This window comes from Aphelocoma coerulescens, chromosome 5 (assembly GCF_041296385.1).
Source record: "Aphelocoma coerulescens isolate FSJ_1873_10779 chromosome 5, UR_Acoe_1.0, whole genome shotgun sequence".
Classification (NCBI taxonomy): Eukaryota; Metazoa; Chordata; class Aves; order Passeriformes; family Corvidae; genus Aphelocoma; species Aphelocoma coerulescens.
Genome location: NC_091019.1, coordinates 4,256,370 through 4,274,861, shown reverse-complemented (window position 1 = coordinate 4,274,861; position 18,492 = coordinate 4,256,370).

Sequence of the window (18,492 nt, the reverse complement as noted above, 5' to 3'; positions counted from 1 at the left end):
CCAAGGGACACTGCAAAGTCCCTGAAGAGGGCAAGCCCTGCTCAGCAGAAAGCAAACCACCCCTGTTTGATCCACAGCATTCCCATGGTGCATCTGAACCCAGTGTGTGCCAGCAACTGGGAAAAAAGGAACCCTATGCCCGTCAAAACCAGAGCAGTGAGAGCACCATGAGCGCTCCTTGGGAAATCCTGACTTGTTTAGAACAGAGGCAACGCAGAAGTCGGTGAGCTGTTACAGAAAACTCTTCCTGCCCTCGACAGCCAGTTCAGGAGAGCTCCCCAGAGACACAGGAACTTCAACTCCCTTTGTCTCTGGAAGATCTTCGCAGGCACAGAGTAGTGGCTGTTGCCAGTTGGTACCGCTGCAGTGTCCTGGGAGCCATGGGCTTGACACTGGTGGCAGCAGCACTCTTCCTGATGTGCCACTTGCTGCAGGGAATGATTCACTGCAGCAGGCTGAGCTCCTGTTCTTGCTGCCAGGCTTTTTCTGGCCATGTGCATCCTTAGGCATGAGCTGGTTCTGCTGATCCCTGAGGTGGGCCCAGGGCTATGACGGCACAAAGGGGCTGAGCGCTGGCGAGAGGCGGGGCTGGGATGTCACCCGGCTGTCCTGGCCCACAGCACTGTGACATCACCGCGCAGTCGCTATGTAACACGGGCCAGCACCTGCAGCTGCCAGTGCAGTCGCAATGGGACGTGCCGGAGCCATGTGTGACGGTGTTGTCCCAGTGATTGTGCTTGTCCTGCTGTTGGCCGCTGTGGCTGTCTGGTGGGCCGTTGGCCACTGGCAACCACGGAGGCGGCAGACAAGGACAGCGAAGAGGCGCAAGCGCCCCGGGGTGCAGCCCAGAGGCTCACGGAGGAAGCGAGGAGCCTCTGCGGCTCCCAGGTCCTCCAGGCCTCGGGCCACCCCTCGCAAGCGGCCACGTGCTCCCGCGAGCCCCCTGGACAGCCCCTGCAGCTGCGGCCCCTGCGTGGCAGTGGCCCAGGAGCTGCAGGAACTGATGCTGCTGCTCTGGGCTCGCAATGGGACATGGGTGCCGCTCTACTCTGGGATGTGGCAGGCCTTGTGGAAAGAACTGGAGGAGCTGCTGAAGCGAGGCCACCTGCCCTGCTGTGGCTCGGCCAGCTCCTCCAGGAGCCTCCATCCCTTCAAGAGGCTGCTCCCAGCAAGATTCTCCATCCCTGGGAGAGCCTCAAGCCTTGCAAGGATGGCACACCATCAGAGAGCCGCCATCCAGGCAAGAAGCTCAGGCTGTCAGAGATCCTCCATCCCGCCAGGAGCGTCCGCTATCTCTGACAGCCTCCATCGCCCGCAGACGCTCCGTGAGACCTGCAGTCAGCCTGCAGAAAGTGCAGAGCCTGTGCACAGGTCTCCCAGCTCCCTTGGACTCATGGACTTCAACAACACGGGCACAACCCTGACAACTGACGTTGCCAGGGAAAGCCCAGAAGTCCAAGTGGGAGCCCAGCCCGATCCAGGGGAGCCTTGTCAGGAGCAGGTGCTGGAGCAGCGAGTGAGCTGGAGCCAGCAGTTGCCGGCCCACAGCTCCCAGGACGCTGTGCCGGCTGCGCCAGCTGGCAACAGCTCTTGCCTGGTGGCGGAGACGAGCCTCAAGACACCCAGGAGGTTCCTCCATCTCCAGGAAGCTGCTCCGAGACGGCCACCGACTACCAGGAAGGCCTTGCTGGTAGCAGGTGAGATCTGAGGAGCTCTTTGAGGCTCCCTTGGGGCTCTTGAGGGGCATCCGCAGGCCAGGCCAGGGCCCTTGAGAGCAGCCGAGTCCCTGGCTGTTTCCAGTGCTTCTGATGCCACAGCTTCAAAAAACCCCTCTCTGGTTTGCAGCTGCTCCTGACACCCCCCTGTGCGAGTCCTCGGGCTGTAGCCCCGGCAGTCCTCAAGAGCAGAGTCCAGCCCACGACGCCGGGGACAGCGACGGTGCCGCCCTGCCCCGCTGCCCTCCGGCTCCTGCAGCCGCCTCTGCGCGCTCCCCTGCCCCAGCTCTGGCGCTCGCCAGCCCGACGGCTGCAAGGCGGTGGCCGCTGCCCGGCGCGCAGCAGGAAGCAGGTCAGAGCAAGGTGGCCCGCGGTGGCTCGGCCCGCTTCACTCGCGGGCACTTGGCCGGGGGGGCCCTGGGCGCAAGGCTGATGGCTCGGTCTCGGTCGCAGGGCAAAAGAAGAAGCTGCAGGAGCTGTACCAGCTGGGCCCGCAGCTGGGCAGCGGTGGCTTCGGCACCGTTTTCTCGGGCATCCGCCTCTCGGACGGGAGCCCGGTAAGTGGCCGGGACGGCGGGGCGCGGGACGAGGGCCAGGGGCGGGGCAGGGCTTGAGCTCAGCCCCGTCTCTCGTGGGCTTGCAGGTGGCCATCAAACGCGTGGCCCGGGAGAGCGTGGTGCAGTGGTACGAGCTGGTGAGTGAGCGAGCGGGGCCACGGCGCCAGAGCGCCAGAGCGGGGCGTGGCGGGCAGGGATAAGGCCGGGCCCCGAGGGCGGGAGGCGGCGCAGGGCGGGGGGAGCGGGCGTGGGCTCAGCGTGCGAGCCGGAGCAGGGCGGGCCCGGGGATGCCAAACACCGGTGGTGGGGCCGGGCAGGGGGGCACCCCCCAAGCATCCCCTGGGCGGGAGGAAGCCGAAGCACCAGGGAGGCTGCCCAAGGGGGCACTGGGGCATCCCAGGCACGGGGCAGCACAGCAGCCCCAGGGCAGCATCAGGCCTGCTGGAGGCACTGTCTCCTCCCCACAGCCCGACGGCACCCGCGTTCCCATGGAGATTGTGCTCATGGAGAAGGTGGGCTCTGGCTGCCACAACATCATCCAGCTCCTCGACTGGTTTGAGCTGCCTGACAGCTTCCTGCTGGTCATGGAGCGTCCGGAGTCATCGCAGGATCTCCTGGACTTCCTGCTGGAGCAGGGCTTCCTGTGCGAGGAGATGGCGCGCTGGCTTTTCTGCCAGGTGCTGGAGGCCGTGCGGCACTGCACCGCCTGCGGCGTCCTGCACCGGGACATCAAGCCGGAGAACCTCCTCGTGGACCCGGAGAGTGGCGACCTGAAGCTCATCGACTTCGGTTGCGGCACCTTCCTCCAGGAGCAGGCCTTCACGCAATTTGCCGGTGAGCCCACAGGCCGGGCCCCGCTCCCAGTGCCAGGCACTGCACGGCCCCGTTTCCTCCTGGGCTGCGGGCTGCGGCATTCAGCCGGCTGCCGGCTGCCCTTTGGCACGGGCCAGATGCTGTGCCCCAGGAGCCGGCTGCCGGCCCTGCCCACAGAGGGGGGCTGCCAAAGCCAGGCCCCGGCCGCTCGGCTTGGCAGGCCCGCAAGGGCTTGGGCTGCTCCGCTGGCCTTGTCTGCCTTGCAGAACGGTTTCCTGGCTTTGGCCAATTGGCTGGGGGACGCCGGCTGGCCCCGGGGGGAAGTTGTGGCCACTGGTGCAGCCCCTGCTTCTGCCAGGAGGCTGGCACCAGGCTCTGGAAGGCAGCAGCCTGCGCCTGGACAGCGCCGCCTGTGTCCCCTAGGAACACACCTGTACAGCCCACCCGAGTGGATCTGCCTTGGCTGCTACCACGGCCATTCGGCGACCATCTGGTCCCTGGGCGTGCTGCTGTACGTCATGGTCTGCGGGAACGAGCCCTTCCAGGACGACCGTGGCATCGTGTCGGGGCAGCTCTTCTTCTGGCAGCAGGTCTCTCCAGGTTGGTGTCCGGCCTCAAGAAGGCAGGCTTTGGCAGATGGCACCGCGCAGCCCAGCGTGGCCCTCACGCAGCTCCGCGGGAGGTCGATCTGCCCTCAAGGGCTGGCCGCAGGCGGCGGCCCGTGACCACGGTGGGGTCGGTGTGGCCCGCTTGGCTGCAGGAGGTGGCGCGTGTCCTGCCGTGCCGCTGTCCCGCAAAGGGCAGAGTCAGCCGGGAGGCCGGCACAGCTCTGAGCACACGCAGCACGGCCCGGGCCCTGCGGGCGCCGGGAGCAGCTGGGCAGGAGCCTTCTGCAAGTGACCGGCGCTTTCTGGCTTCTCTCCCCAGAGTGCCAACATCTGATCCGCTGGTGTTTGTCCAAGCACCCCGCGGACAGGCCAGCGCTGGAGGAGATCTCGCGCCACCCTTGGCTGCGGGGCGGGCGTCTTTGATGCCTTGCCGGAGCCTCTGCAGCACCCGGTTGCCGAGTCCCACGCAGGAGTGAGGACTCGAGAAATAAAAGAACCACAAACCCATGCCGGGGTGTCAAGTCTGCTCCTGGTTAGCAACTTCAGCTAAAGAACCCTCTTGGGAAAAGGGGTGATCAGAGTGTTCCCTTCAGCCTTTGTCAAGCTTTTGATGCCTTTCCTCCAGGCATCATGGCACTTTTGTGTCTTCAAGCACAGGCTGTAGTCCAGGCAGGAGGGGCTGTAACAAGCCAAGAAATGCAACAGTGAAACAACAGCCGCCCTTTCAAACTGAGGCGGCCACTTGGCTTCACCTGAAGTGATACGTGGGCTCATGTGTGCATTCCAAGGGCCAGCGGGTGGCAGGGACAGAGATGCTGCTCCTCTCCAATGCTGGGAGAAGAATCAGAAATGGCAAAAGGTCATTTCAGGTTGAGCCCTGACAAAACTCTTCCTCTTTCTTCCCCTGAAATGGGAGGCAGGGCTGCGCCTTTGACCAGCTGGGTCTGCAGCCTCGTAAGCCATGGGCATGGAGCCCACAGGAAATGTTGAGATGCTGGAGTTGCTCCCATGGTGCTGGGCCCATTGCAGCCCTCAAAATACCTTTCTCTACCCTCAAAACAACTGGTAGAGATGGAAAGTGCAGTAACCAGTCTAGCCACAGGAAAGCACCCAGGTGCCTTCCCTGGCCCTGTGGGCAGGTGCCAGCTGCAAACCTGTGCCACCTTCTGTCTACTGCCCTGACCTACCACTACAGGCTTTGGGAAAAAAACATACTTCTTCAGAAATGAGGAAGGGGCAGTCAATAGCTAACTCATGGAAGCACGAGTTAACTATTGGGAGACAGCAAACGTTAGTTCAGACAGCAGACTGTAATTACAAAACCTAAGAAACCAAATTTGCCCTACTCTTGTCAAGATAGAGGGCACAAGGATCATCTCAGAGACCGCTGAAACATTCCTCAAAGGACTACGCATGCCCAGGGAGAAAGGTGAAAAAGTTCACTGAGAGGAAGACTACTGGCCTTCATCAGAAAGGACCCCCGAGGAAGAGGAGAGGCCTTCCTCAGCGCGGCCACCAGGACACACAGCGCATGCGTGGCCCATATGCTAATGACTTCCGAGAAATAATTTGTATAACCACACCTGTCCCAAGGAATGTGATGAATATTCCTAATTTAACCCATAATACTTGTGTTGTAGAGAGCACCAGGTGTGTGTTTGGAGGAGCGATCCCCACACACCCGGCGCGCCGAATAAAGCAAATACCCGCTTCTCTGACTCTGTCTCTGAAGTGTCTCCTGGCCCGGTTGCGGCATGATTCAATTCCAATTAAAAGAATCCTCTAAAAAAATGGGACATTTCAGTGCCCCACTTCAGTTTAAACACTTTAAACATGGCATGCCTGCATGTTTCTTCTTTTTTCTTTCCCCTGGATCCTGCATTAGCCTTAAAATCTGCCGGGTAGAGCCGGTAGGGCACTGCAGCAGTGTAGTGCTTCCAGTCCTTCCCATCTTTGCTGCAACAACCGTGCTCGTCCCGAATGCAGCGCTGGGTGAGCAGAGTGGTCATGTAAACGATGTAGAAGTAAGGCAGGATGTGCTCAAAGCCACAAGCCAGGCAATAGGCCAGCGAGCCCATCAGGTCTCCCGTGCAGTTGAAATGACGTGCCCAGCCCCAAAAGCCAGAGGTCATCAGCTTGCTGTAGTGCTTGGGCCCATCCACGGACACGTAGGAGCACTCGATGGACTCCGGCTTCTTCCCCCAGATCCTGCACTTGCCATTGGTACGACGGAAGAGGTCCTTCTGGTGGTTGGTCATTCTGAAGATGGAATAGCCCAGCAAGCCCAGCATCAAGACCCCTACGGCATGGGCTGTGCACAGCTGGACAGGCTGGTAAACCAAATACAGACCCTGGGGAGCACAAAAACAATCAGACATTTACTTCCAACAGAGGCTCAGCATGCCAGACCAATTCCTCGACTACAGTGGCCCACAACAGACCAGAAGAAAGAGTAGAAAAATCTACTGCAACAGTAAAACTGCAGAAAACTTTCAAAAAACTCTGCATCCAACAGTTTCCTTCTCTCTTTCTCTCTCCAAAATTGCACTTCTTCCTGAAACAAGAAGAGAGAAGTTGCAAGGATGCAAACCGGACAGAAGGAAAAAGCAAGGAACAAAACACAAACAAACCACTGCTAACCAAAAGACCCTCAACAAGCAGGAGTAAAAAAAAAAAGGAAACGGAAAGGATTTAGAAAAAAAGGAAACCAAAAGGATTCAGAAAAGTATACAGACACAACAGACAGTGACAGAAAGAGGCACAAAAGAAGGGCAGGAGAGGAAAAGATGTCCAATCTGGGCACGGACAGGAAGCCTTCCTACCCAGGAATTGTTACAAAGAATGTTGCAAGGATTTCTCAACAGTCAAACCGCCTAGAAACATTTAAGGTGCACATTAACCTGCTGAGAAGAATGTTTCTGCAAAGTTTCCTTCCTCTTAGCCCAAATCCACAGTGTCCACATTTTTACCTGCAAAGTAGAGAGGGAAGGCAACCAAACACAGTCTCCCCAGCCCAAATACCATCCCAAATGATCATGGCAGATAGCAATGGTTTTCAAGTACCAGGCTTCATTCCAAAAGAAGTCCAGAACAAAAATACCCTGCAACAGAATAATTTCACAGTAATAACAGAGCACTGTCACCAGTTACCCTGTTTAACAGCATCAGCCTAATGTCTGTGCTGCCTTGTGATGTGATCTCACAACTCATTGGTGTTTTTATGTTAGCACTTCAAAACCAGACGTTTCTGAACACAGTTAGGAAGAACTATCACATAAATACAAGCTATGTGGATACACAATATCTACCTACCTATCTATCTATCTACACAGATAAAGCAACAGTAGGATGACTAAGGCAAGTGTACAACTCAAGGACGAACGCTTGGGAAGTGAACTCACAGTTGATCAGCCCAATCTCTCTTCAGCTTAGAGTCACAGCGTTACAAAGAGGGCCGATAGAGCTCCTATTGAGCAGGCTTCCATTTCCACAGATCAGGCAATAAATCCAAAGAAGTCCCAGCACACCATCACTGAATGAGCTTGTTTCAGGCCAGGAAAAAACACTTCATTTTCATTTCCATAGAAGGACTTCTTTTCCTACTTTAATATTAGTTTACTTCCTAGCTGGTTTCCTAATTTCCTCCTTGGAATTTACCTGAAGGACATTGACAAGGATCATGGAGTTTGTCGCTTCGCCATACAGCTCCTCTGGTTTGGCAGCAAAGGAAAGGTTGATCAGAGTCCAGGCCACAATCCCAGGGCGCCCACTGAAGAAAGAGCTTGAAATCAAACCACTTCCCTATTCGAGGGTTAAATTCAATCCCCATCATGTAGTCGTAAAAGAAGTTTCCAGTGAATTTGCTGTAAAACATAAAAAAATTGGAAATGTACAGAGTTCTACACAAATACAGGTAATTACTGCTCTGACTACACAATTCAGATTAATTTGATGTAGTGATAATAAAAATCATCAAAGCATGTAACGCTGTGCAAGGTAACAGAAGCTGACCCAGCTGAAGTATTACATTAATAGACATAAGTTGTAGAGTTTCAGAAGTGCCCGAGTTTACTCTTGCTAACACTTCTGAACAGTCTCACTATTTCTAGGATGGGTGTATCTGTGACACTGAGGCTGCCAGTCCCATGGTGTGCAGCATGAAACACGGGGGATGGTGCTAGTGAAGCAAAGAACCACTGTCATACACTGGCTCAGCTCTCTCTGCCAGTGAAATATATTCTGTCATTCAATTGATAGACCCGGTTTTTATTTAACAGTTTTAATCTCGGATTACCTCGTCTTCTCTCATTACTAAAATTCACATACCACTCTTTGGCATTGGGAGGGAAAAAGTAGCCTTTAATCATTGCAAACGTGGACACTGCATATCCCAAGCTATTGGCACACCACAGGAGAGGAATCCACTTGTCAAAAATGATGGTAGGTGAGAAGAAGTGGAAGCAAGAAGCATTTGCAAACCAAAGCACATGGGTCATGATCCAGGCCTGAAGTCCATTGATTTTCATATTTATTCACGACACCTAAAAGATGAAGAAAAAAAATCGAGTGTTACTGACCCCGCATTACTGCAGCTTTTAATTCACATGGCTATGCACAGAATACACAGAAGCTCAATCAAGCGCTCATGAAACAACTTCTCTCTCCTCGTCCTCCCAATTCAATACCTTAAAGCACTTTTCTGAGTGTTCCATTAAACTCTGCTGTACCCATTAGGCTTTGTTAGGCTGAGTTTTTCTCCTCACAAAACTGAATTTAGGCTTTCCCCCAAAACTGACCAGAGTAACAAACCACTTCTCCTAACAGTTCACATCCCACATTTTGTTCAAGTCCCTTGGCTTCATGGAGCTTGAGCAGGTAAAACTATCTTGTCGAATACCAGCAATAGTCCTGGACAGCTACAGTCAACTGACAATTTCAAGTGCCAAAGTCATCAACCAGTACTTTTTCACTGCTGGTATGGTGCCTACCAGATCAACAGTTATACTAATTCTAAGAGATAGAAATGCTATCACTTCTTCTAAAAGATGACATCGATTGCTTTCTATTTTTGTTTGAACTGAACACGGGAGGAAGGTGAGAGCACTTCTGCCCACGTTTCCTCTGGCTACACATGGGCTATTAAACACTCTAGGTACAGAAATACTATCATTTCAGAAGATTGCACGGTGTCCGTGTATTCCAAGGAATACCTTACCAGCAGGGGTGACAGCACCTTCTTGTACACCTCCCACATATCCAGGGAGAACTTTATGGCAGAAGTCAGGGATGGACATGTACAAAACCACCTAGAAGAGAGAGGATGTATTCACAGTAAATACAGACGAGACAAAATCCCTCAAAACACTATTCCTTACATACACATACCAAATAGAATGTTTCTATTAAGTTTCTATTAAGTATTGGGTAAGCAAATATGGCAATATTTAGCTGTTGGGATTTTAGACTAGTAATACATCTAAGCTTTGAGACAGCTCAAAGATGTACTTCATGTAAGGCTGCCATCCTTTTTTGGTGGGGAGGCAGGACAGTTGGTAACTAGATTCAGGTCCTCGTCGTTTTATTTTTATCTATTTCTTGTGTATGAATTTAAAACCAACGGATACTGCTATAAAGTTGCTTTTTCTTCAAAACCTCATTAAGGCATATGCCACACAAGGAATATTTGCGTATATTCCCTACATGCTTCTTTTCCAAGTACATAAGCTTCCTTTGGATTCCAAAAAGCCCTGGAAAGTGGGAAACACCAAAGAGTAAATGCCAGTTCAACATTCCACTATCCTTTGTGCAAAAGGATTCATCCAACAGCCGTGTGAGAAACCAGACCCGGCATCCAGATCATAACTCAAGAATGTACCTGGAAAGTGACCCAAAGGGAATAGATGCCAGCAGCCCTATAGGTCAGTGTGGGAGTCCTGTTCCAGATGTCAGACAGATGTTTATTCCCTGTCAGCAAGTCCAGCAGTGGGTCAGTCAGAGAGCACTGGTACTGGTCACAGGACATGAGGAAGTAATACACGATCGGCGGTGCAAACACGAGCAGGAAAAGGATGCTTGCCAAGGAAAACCAGTCCACCTCCCTGTAATCCAAAACAGAGCATTTTGTTTGCCCAGGTTTCAGAGAGATGAGTTACATCAAATAACTTTTTCAGTGGACCTTCTAGACTAACTGGATGAAAACTGAAAATGTCTTCAGGGCACAGACATGTCTGGTGGTCAAACAGCCATTAAAAAATCAGCACAGAACAGACTTTACCACAAACTCCTCTAAAACTACACTAGCTGATCAGAGCAAGAGATGAGAGAAAATCTCCCCTCCAAAAACCAGATTATTATTACAGACTTCACCTTTTTGATGGCAATCATGGCTCTAACTGGTAGAGTATTCGGTTGAAAGTGATAATGGAATCCCAAGAACATGATGCAAAGCTTGGAAACTTGCAAAAGACAGACCTTGGACAGCCATACATTGAACTTGCTGTGCCAGTCACTTTTGCTGTTCCCAGCTGCAGTCCAATGCCCTACTAATACCTACTCAGCTCTTGGAGAACTGGGAGATGCATCCTCAATCTTGCTACAGCGGGACTGATCAGCTGGGAATGCCACAGATGCTGGGATGCTTGTTTTCCAGATCTCATGAAATATTTCTTTCCTAGGAACTAGAAATGTTACCAATTTTTACTTCCCGGCCTTTCCTGGCCATCTGCATCCTCAGCCACAAGCAGGCTCTGCAGATCGACGTGGCTCTGGGGAAGCAGGGACTCCTGTCTGTGGGCAAAGAAAACAAAGACAACTTGTAAGAAGAGAACCTGGAGCTTCTAGTTAGAAGAGAAAGGACTGTTCAATCAAGGCAGGGGCGACGAAGGAAACTTTCTAAAATGGAACAAGCAGCAGAAGCACAGTAGTTTTGCAGAAGAAATTCTCCTTCCAGCACTTGGCTTAGGGAAAAAGCCTGATGTTGCTACGAGAGACACGAGTTCATGTCTAGTATTGGGTAGCAGACATCGGAGCATTTCGACTATTGGCTTTCCAGGCTCACGCTATTCGAACCTGAGAGTGAAACTCTTCTAAAAGCCAGAGGTGCTTGGAAGAAATGTTTCTGCTCACACCACGACTGGGGACCGTGCATCATTCATACCTTGCACCTGTCCAAAGGCCTTCCTCCGTCTGCGCTCCGGCAGCTCTCACCGAGGCTCTGGCAGGGACGGAGGCTCTTGCCAGAAGTATCGCAAGCGTGGAGATCTTCCTCATCCTGCTCCTCCACTGCTGACATCAGGGAATTCCCTGGAGCTGGGAACGTCTGCCTTTCCTGCTGGAGGATCTTGTTTGGCAGTTCTCTGACGTTCTTCACCTTTGGCAGTGCCGCAGCCATGGAGGTGTAGGACAGATGTTTCCCTCTCCCACTCCCCACTGCCACCAGCTCCCCCTGGGCAATGAGGGGGCTGCCGGCTGAGCGAGGGCAGCGCCAACGTGCAGCAGCTCAAGGATCCGCTCCCTGCGCGCTTCCCGGGATAGGGCTGCCCTGGGCCTTGGCATGGACAGAGGGTCCCCCTTCTCTGCTGGCCGTGACCCTCCTGCCCCAGCCTCGCTCAGGTCGATTCATGTGCCTCCCGTGAGGGACGCCCTCCACACAGATCCTGCTTCTGATTCCTTGGATCCACAGCACTGTTTCTCCTGGATTTTAGCCACGCCTTCCCCTCTGTAAAGCATAGGGATACATAGGAGGAGTGTGTTGGGCTCCCCTCCACCACTGTTAGTGGTTTCAGGCCCCCAGGAGCTCTTGTGTCTCCCTTTTTCCCAACGATATCCCCTCCGTCCCCTCCTTCCCGACGCTTCCCCTCAGCAGCACCGAGCCTTTTCCCGCCCTTTGCTCCCCTCAGCGCTGGCCCCGGCCCCGCTCAGACCACGGCCCCTCGCCGCCGCTGAGGCCCTGCCCACGCCCATCGTCCTGGCCACGCCCCCTCGGCTGGGAACGGCTCCCCGCCCTCCCCTCCCTAATTAGCGCCCTTCCTTCCTCCCTCCTTAATGCCTCACTAATTCGGCCCCCTGCGGCCAAGGGCAGGGCTTTCGAGGAGCTCTGTGCGGCAGCCTGGCTGCGTGCGGCAGGCCAGAGACGCCCAGTGTTGTCCCTCCGCTCAGGGCAGGGATCCGGGGCACCGCGGCCACCCGGGGAAGATGCTCCGTTGCCAGCCCACACCTCCACCAAAGGGAGAGGAGGAAAGCAGGCTGCCAGAGCCACAGAAGCGCTCAAGACTTCCCCAGCTGGCTCTTCTCCGCCCTGCCCCGCCCCGCCCCGCCCCTTCCAGCTCCAGGCCGTGTTTACAGGAGCTCCGAAAGAGGCAAAAAAAGACAAACGAGCTCCACAGCGAATTCCTGAAAGAAAAATCCAGCAATGGCCAGGAGGCTCCTGTGGCTCCTTCCTGAAAATCAGGGCTATGGGGAACAGGGTGCAGGGTGTCCCAGGACACAGAGCTGGACACTGATCCCTCCTGGATCTCCTTGGCACCCCTGTCCCAGGCAAGGATGGTCCTGAATATCCTCCTGGAGCTGTCCCAGGAAGGTCCCTGCTCCCTGGTGCGGGATGGGAGGGGTAGAGGTGGTCCTCTCACACTCATCCCACTCATTCTCCCCTGCGCTGGCTTTGCCCCTGGGGTGTTGACCCCCCTTTTTAGGGTGTCCAGCCCTGTTCCCATGGGGAACCTTGGCAGCACCCATGGGCATAACCAACCTTTGTGGGAGGCTGGGAGCACTGGTGAGGGCGGGGGCTGTTCCTGGTGACCTGGAACTTGGCTCCTGCTGTGAGCCAGGGGCTTTCTGCCTGCTGGGCTGGGGGAACACCCTCACTGAGCTCTGGGACACCCCCAGCCCCACACCCACTCCTTGCCACAGCTCCTCCCAGACAGCATCCGCTACGCACACGTCCCCCGCTACCGTCCCTCGGCCAGGGGCCTTGTGGCTCATGCCAGACCCTTCTTCCTCCCCAGGGAGTCTCCTCCCAGGAAAGCGGGAAGCCCCCCGCAGCCCAGGACTCTCCAGCTCAGCCCCCCTGGAGCCAGGCCGCCCTCTGAGTCCCACGTGCCCTGAGCCAGGTGGGGACTGGCGGCCGTCTTGGCCACAGCGACCACAAATCAATCGAGTTTCAAACCTCTGACAAGAGGAAAAGGGCCAGCAAAACCTCAGCTCGGGCCATGAGGAGAGCAGACTTCAGACTGCTCAGGGAACTGCTAAGCAGGGTCTCCAGGGACAATGTTTTTGCAGGTGCTGGGGTCCATCTGTGCTGGTCAATTTTGAAACATCACCTCCTAAGGGCACAGCAGCAGGAGATTCCCAAATGTCGAAAGCCAAGCAGGCGAGGCAGAAGGCTTCTTCTCTGGCAAAGAGGATGGAAAAGGAAGCTGTGTGCCCAGTGGAAGCAAGGTCACAAGAAGAATACGGATGTCAGGAAAATTAGTCCTCAAACACCACAGCTGTACGTCCAAACAAGAGACAGAGCAGTCCTGTTACTTTGATCGAATAAAGGGAGAGGTCATGGGCATTTCCCACGGGATCTCTCAAGTTGATAGAGGACGCAGCTTCCTTTTTCTCCTAATTTCCCAGCTGCATTTCCCTCTCTCTTTCCCCACTGGCTGAGCTACTTGAGAGGTACAGACTTCCCAAATGGCTTAATACAAACCCCCTTTCTAATGTCTACCCCCCTCCCCCCCCCAATTCTTTTGCTCCTGTCTCTGTTCTTTTTCTCTAAATCCAGGGATTAGCAGAGTCTTGAGTGAGTAACAGTCTGTGTCAATTAGTGGAATTCCTATGGAATTTAGGGTTCCTCCCTTTGCTGCTTCTTTCACCTATCAGTATCTGGCTTTATCTACCATCAGGCCCACAGATAGTTTGTAAAGACACCTCCTTCTCATTCCTTCCCCAGAGATGTTTCTCGCCACTGTAGGGAGAACTTTGGCGCACTGAAAGCTCAGCTGGAGAGGAAGGTGGCCAGAAATGTGGGGCCCAATAAAAAGAGTGGTTTTAAATATATGCATGGAAAGAAACACTGTAGAAGTAACATTGTCCCCTTCCAGGATGTGGATGGTCACCTGACAAACAGGGCCAGGGACACAGCACAGGTGTTTAATGCATTCTTTGCCTCTGTCTTCAACACTCCTCCCTCCCTTCGCCGTGGAAAACGTGCACTGTACCAAGGGACACTGCAAAGTCCCTGAAGAGGGCAAGCCCTGCTCAGCAGAAAGCAAACCACCCCTGTTTGATCCACAGCATTCCCATGGTGCATCTGAACCCAGTGTGTGCCAGCAACTGGGAAAAAAGGAACCCTATGCCCGTCAAAACCAGAGCAGTGAGAGCACCATGAGCGCTCCTTGGGAAATCCTGACTTGTTTAGAACAGAGGCAACGCAGAAGTCGGTGAGCTGTTACAGAAAACTCTTCCTGCCCTCGACAGCCAGTTCAGGAGAGCTCCCCAGAGACACAGGAACTTCAACTCCCTTTGTCTCTGGAAGATCTTCGCAGGCACGGAGTAGTGGCTGTTGCCAGTTGGTACCGCTGCAGTGTCCTGGGAGCCATGGGCTTGACACTGGTGGCAGCAGCACTCTTCCTGATGTGCCACTTGCTGCAGGGAATGATTCACTGCAGCAGGCTGAGCTCCTGTTCTTGCTGCCAGGCTTTTTCTGGCCATGTGCATCCTTAGGCATGAGCTGGTTCTGCTGATCCCTGAGGTGGGCCCAGGGCTGTGACGGCACAAAGGGGCTGAGCGCTGGCGAGAGGCGGGGCTGGGATGTCACCCGGCTGTCCTGGCCCACAGCACTGTGACATCACCGCGCAGTCGCTATGTAACACGGGCCAGCACCTGCAGCTGCCAGTGCAGTCGCGATGGGACGTGCCGGAGCCATGTGTGACGGTGTTGTCCCAGTGATTGTGCTTGTCCTGCTGTTGGCCGCTGTGGCTGTCTGGTGGGCCGTTGGCCACTGGCAACCACGGAGGCGGCAGACAAGGACAGCAAAGAGGCGCAAGCGCCCCGGGGTGCAGCCCAGAGGCTCACGGAGGAAGCGAGGAGCCCCTGCGGCTCCCAGGTCCTCCAGGCCTCGGGCCACCCCTCGCAAGCGGCCACGTGCTCCCGCGAGCCCCCTGGACAGCCCCTGCAGCTGCAGCCCCTGCGTGGCAGTGGCCCAGGAGCTGCAGGAACTGATGCTGCTGCTCTGGGCTCGCAATGGGACATGGGTGCCGCTCTACTCTGGGATGTGGCAGGCCTTGTGGAAAGAACTGGAGGAGCTGCTGAAGCGAGGCCACCTGCCCTGCTGTGGCTCGGCCAGCTCCTCCAGGAGCCTCCATCCCTTCAAGAGGCTGCTCCCAGCAAGATTCTCCATCCCTGGGAGAGCCTCAAGCCTTGCAAGGATGGCACACCATCAGAGAGCCGCCATCCAGGCAAGAAGCTCAGGCTGTCAGAGATCCTCCATCCCGCCAGGAGCGTCCGCTATCTCTGACAGCCTCCATCGCCCGCAGACGCTCCGTGAGACCTGCAGTCAGCCTGCAGAAGGTGCAGAGCCTGTGCACAGGTCTCCCAGCTCCCTTGGACTCATGGACTTCAACAACACGGGCACAACCCTGACAACTGACGTTGCCAGGGAAAGCCCAGAAGTCCAAGTGGGAGCCCAGCCCGATCCAGGGGAGCCTTGTCAGGAGCAGGTGCTGGAGCAGCGAGTGAGCTGGAGCCAGCAGTTGCCGGCCCACACCTCCCAGGACGCTGTGCCGGCTGCGCCAGCTGGCAACAGCTCTTGCCTGGTGGCGGAGACGAGCCTCAAGACACCCAGGAGGTTCCTCCATCTCCAGGAAGCTGCTCCGAGACGGCCACCGACTACCAGGAAGGCCTTGCTGGTAGCAGGTGAGATCTGAGGAGCTCTCTGAGGCTCCCTTGGGGCTCTTGAGGGGCATCCGCAGGCCAGGCCAGGGCCCTTGAGAGCAGCCGAGTCCCTGGCTGTTTCCAGTGCTTCTGATGCCACAGCTTCAAAAAACCCCTCTCTGGTTTGCAGCTGCTCCTGACACCCCCCTGTGCGAGTCCTCGGGCTGTAGCCCCGGCAGTCCTCAAGAGCAGAGTCCAGCCCACGACGCCGGGGACAGCGACGGTGCCGCCCTGCCCCGCTGCCCTCCGGCTCCTGCAGCCGCCTCTGCGCGCTCCCCTGCCCCAGCTCTGGCGCTCGCCAGCCCGACGGCTGCAAGGCGGTGGCCGCTGCCCGGCGCGCAGCAGGAAGCAGGTCAGAGCAAGGTGGCCCGCGGTGGCTCGGCCCGCTTCACTCGCGGGCACTTGGCCGGGGGGGCCCTGGGCGCAAGGCTGATGGCTCGGTCTCGGTCGCAGGGCAAAAGAAGAAGCTGCAGGAGCTGTACCAGCTGGGCCCGCAGCTGGGCAGCGGTGGCTTCGGCACCGTTTTCTCGGGCATCCGCCTCTCGGACGGGAGCCCGGTAAGTGGCCGGGACGGCGGGGCGCGGGACGAGGGCCAGGGGCGGGGCAGGGCTTGAGCTCAGCCCCGTCTCTCGTGGGCTTGCAGGTGGCCATCAAACGCGTGGCCCGGGAGAGCGTGGTGCAGTGGTACGAGCTGGTGAGTGAGTGAGCGGGGCCACGGCGCCAGAGCGCCAGAGCGGGGCGTGGCGGGCAGGGATAAGGCCGGGCCCCGAGGGCGGGAGGCGGCGCAGGGCGGGGGGAGCGGGCGTGGGCTCAGCGTGCGAGCCGGAGCAGGGCGGGCCCGGGGATGCCAAACACCGGTGGTGGGGCCGGGCAGGGGGGCACCCCCCAAGCATCCCCTGGGCGGGAGGAAGCCCAAGCACCAGGGAGGCTGCCCAAGGGGGCACTGGGGCATCCCAGGCACGGGGCAGCACAGCAGCCCCAGGGCAGCATCAGGCCTGCTGGAGGCACTGTCTCCTCCCCACAGCCCGACGGCACCCGCGTTCCCATGGAGATTGTGCTCATGGAGAAGGTGGGCTCTGGCTGCCACAACATCATCCAGCTCCTCGACTGGTTTGAGCTGCCTGACAGCTTCCTGCTGGTCATGGAGCGTCCGGAGTCATCGCAGGATCTCCTGGACTTCCTGCTGGAGCAGGGCTTCCTGTGCGAGGAGATGGCGCGCTGGCTTTTCTGCCAGGTGCTGGAGGCCGTGCGGCACTGCACCGCCTGCGGCGTCCTGCACCGGGACATCAAGCCGGAGAACCTCCTCGTGGACCCGGAGAGTGGCGACCTGAAGCTCATCGACTTCGGTTGCGGCACCTTCCTCCAGGAGCAGGCCTTCACGCAATTTGCCGGTGAGCCCACAGGCCGGGCCCCGCTCCCAGTGCCAGGCACTGCACGGCCCCGTTCCCTCCTGGGCTGCGGGCTGCGGCATTCAGCCGGCTGCCGGCTGCCCTTTGGCACGGGCCAGATGCTGTGCCCCAGGAGCCGGCTGCCGGCCCTGCCCACAGAGGGGGGCTGCCAAAGCCAGGCCCCGGCCGCTCGGCTTGGCAGGCCCGCAAGGGCTTGGGCTGCTCCGCTGGCCTTGTCTGCCTTGCAGAACGGTTTCCTGGCTTTGGCCAATTGGCTGGGGGATGGCGGCTGGCCCCGGGGGGAAGTTGTGGCCACTGGTGCAGCCCCTGCTTCTGCCAGGAGGCTGGCACCAGGCTCTGGAAGGCAGCAGCCTGCGCCTGGACAGCGCCGCCTGTGTCCCCTAGGAACACACCTGTACAGCCCACCCGAGTGGATCTGCCTTGGCTGCTACCACGGCCATTCGGCGACCATCTGGTCCCTGGGCGTGCTGCTGTACGTCATGGTCTGCGGGAACGAGCCCTTCCAGGACGACCGTGGCATCGTGTCGGGGCAGCTCTTCTTCTGGCAGCAGGTCTCTCCAGGTTGGTGTCCGGCCTCAAGAAGGCAGGCTTTGGCAGATGGCACCGCGCAGCCCAGCGTGGCCCTCACGCAGCTCCGCGGGAGGTCGATCTGCCCTCAAGGGCTGGCCGCAGGCGGCGGCCCGTGACCACGGTGGGGTCGGTGTGGCCCGCTTGGCTGCAGGAGGTGGCGCGTGTCCTGCCGTGCCGCTGTCCCGCAAAGGGCAGAGTCAGCCGGGAGGCCGGCACAGCTCTGAGCACACGCAGCACGGCCCGGGCCCTGCGGGCGCCGGGAGCAGCTGGGCAGGAGCCTTCTGCAAGTGACCGGCGCTTTCTGGCTTCTCTCCCCAGAGTGCCAACATCTGATCCGCTGGTGTTTGTCCAAGCACCCCGCGGACAGGCCAGCGCTGGAGGAGATCTTGCGCCACCCTTGGCTGCGGGGCGGGCGTCTTTGATGCCTTGCCGGAGCCTCTGCAGCACCCGGTTGCCGAGTCCCACGCAGGAGTGAGGACTCGAGAAATAAAAGAACCACAAACCCATGCCGGGGTGTCAAGTCTGCTCCTGGTTAGCAACTTCAGCTAAAGAACCCTCTTGGGAAAAGGGGTGATCAGAGTGTTCCCTTCAGCCTTTGTCAAGCTTTTGATGCCTTTCCTCCAGGCATCATGGCACTTTTGTGTCTTCAAGCACAGGCTGTAGTCCAGGCAGGAGGGGCTGTAACAAGCCAAGAAATGCAACAGTGAAACAACAGCCGCCCTTTCAAACTGAGGCGGCCACTTGGCTTCACCTGAAGTGATACGTGGGCTCATGTGTGCATTCCAAGGGCCAGCGGGTGGCAGGGACAGAGATGCTGCTCCTCTCCAATGCTGGGAGAAGAATCAGAAATGGCAAAAGGTCATTTCAGGTTGAGCCCTGACAAAACTCTTCCTCTTTCTTCCCC